This window comes from Octodon degus, unplaced genomic scaffold, assembly GCF_000260255.1.
Source record: "Octodon degus isolate 3935 unplaced genomic scaffold, OctDeg1.0 scaffold00276, whole genome shotgun sequence".
Taxonomy (NCBI): Eukaryota; Metazoa; Chordata; class Mammalia; order Rodentia; family Octodontidae; genus Octodon; species Octodon degus.
This window is the reverse complement of record NW_004524852.1, coordinates 298,569-301,106: the sequence shown is the minus strand read 5'-3', so window position 1 is coordinate 301,106 and position 2,538 is coordinate 298,569.

The window sequence follows — 2,538 nt, the reverse complement described above, 5'->3', positions numbered from 1 at the left end:
CTTCTTCCAAGTCAGAAACATGTTTTCGTCCCTGATCTCATTTATAACGATACTCAGTCTTCAGGTGCTCTGTGTCAGTTTGTAGGATAGCCGCTGTACTTCGAAGGTCTTTCTGTTCCTGGGATACTACCTGACATGAAAGTGACCGCAGGGTATTATTCAGCTGTTTAGTGCCTGTCAGATGACATCAATTATCTTGGACTTTTTCATACGAGGTTTTATATCTTTATTTGTATATTGCGAGAGCCTGAAATCCAGTAAAAGGCATAGAAGTGACCTCGGTGAAATCATGTTGTCATCATATATTTCTGTTTTTCAGCCCTGTCTCTAACATTGCCACAGTAACTGACAGCTACTAGATGCTCTATTTTGTTAAATAAAACTAAAATAATGATTACGAGTCTTTGGCCAAATAATTGCTGCTACATATACAAAGGTGCCTTATATGTTCTAAATTAACATCATTTTTTGGCATATTATCTTTTAAAATTTTATTGATACACATATGATCACATTCATCATAGAGAATTTATACCTGTATATATTATATCTTAATTTTTTTCTATTCCTCTCTCTTCCCTTCAATCCTCCTCCTCATCATTTATAAAACTTCGTTTCTCTTGTTTTCCTTCTATTCTATTCTTTCTTTCTACCCCTCTTCTCTTTCTTTTCTTCTCCCTCCTCCCTGCCTTGCTCCGCTTCCCATTTGAACATTTCTTCTTGAGTTCCAATATGTATCCACCATTGTGGTCTTTAACTACCCTTTGGTTTTCTCACACAAGAGAAACAATATGACATTTAAACATGTGCATCTGATTTATTTCAGCCAAAATTATGTTCCCAAAATGTATCTATTTATCTAAAAATGTCTCAAATTTATCTTTCTTAGGTTTATTATTTTAAGAAAAGCTTTTCAGGAGAAAAAAATTACACTATGTAATCAATACTCAAATATTTCTGAATTCCAATGTCATCAAAGAGTTACAAGTATGAATCCTAGACTGAATTTACATTATTGAGTCTCTTTGAATTATTTGAAATTATGTATATTTCAAATACAGAGGCTTAACCCGGTATGTTTCATGGATTTCAGTTTCCTCAGATTCAATTAAAGGTGCTCTGAAAGCCAGTTAACTCAGACACAGATTAAGAAATGTCGTCTTTCTCCATGTCTTTTCTCTATCTCTCTTCACCTTCCAGATCATACTGTGACAATCCAACAATGAGAGTAATACATTTAGAAAAACCAACTACAGAATCCTCTTCTGATGAGTGGCTTGAATGCAAAACATGTTGTGGGTATTATTGGTTTGTAAAATACAGCCATGCAGAGTTTAGTTTTACAAATGGCTATTTTATAAAATCCGTGTTCTATAAATGGCAGGTTGTACAACTGTGTGAATGAAATTAACACTCTGCACCTGCACACTTACAGGTGACTCAGAGGTTATGCTTATGTCATGTTGAATTTTATCAACTAATATGAGATCATTCAGCCTTAAATGATAGGAATTAAAAGTTACCAACATAAATGTTTTTAACTCAGCTTTTCCAGTTTCCATAAATAGTCAGTCTACAGAAAATGAGCACTGATTTGTGATCCTAGAAACAGCATGTCCTTGTGTGAAGTAGACGGTGAATGCACAGCAGTCATGCTCCTTTGCATTTATATTTTAAACTTTTATTTGCACTAGTACATGTTTGCAGCACATAATGGTTACTTCATCATCATGGGAAGTTAGTATGTGGACAGAGAACATTTTCATTCTTTTTTCTGTCCCGGCCTACCACTTTCCTCCACCTTTTGGTCATTTCTGCTTTTGAAAAAGATCTATTTCCTGTTTCTTATTATTTATCTTTTAGTTTGCTCTTTATTTGTATTTTTCTCTTCTAAGTATACTGAAAGAATTAATATCAGATTACTGTGATACATGACTTCTGTCCAAGTGAAGCTTGGGAGTTTAACACCCCAGCCAGGGCTTGCTATAAATACTGTGGGACCCAGGGCAAAGTGAAAATTTTAGGTCCCTTCTTTTAAAACCACTTTATGAAATAATTTGTTGCTTATAAAGCACATAGAATATACCAACACATACATAATAATACAACATGACTAGTTGCAAAAGAATTAGTGTCCTAAGTTCATATGAAAAATAACATAACCTTACAAATAGAATGTCTTGATTAATCATAAGTTCTTTCTACCTTCTCATTAGATTTTCAAATTATTCTTTTAGAAACTTCATTTTCAAGCAGTATAATAGTAGTGTCAGATGCTCAAGAATGTAAATTTTTGATCAGAATTTTTGATTTTGAGATATGATGTAGCATAAACTAAAGATCTTAGGACTATTTTGTCTGCAATGACAATCTTGGCATATATACATGGTAATTTACAATGTATATTTAATAAATCTAGGACTGATGTTTCCAGTGAAGACATTCTCCTAAGGTGATAGCTTCACTCCTCCTACAGTCTATTTCATGTGAGCCTGAGTTTTGTTTAAATGTAATTTATACAATAATAATATTTTGTGT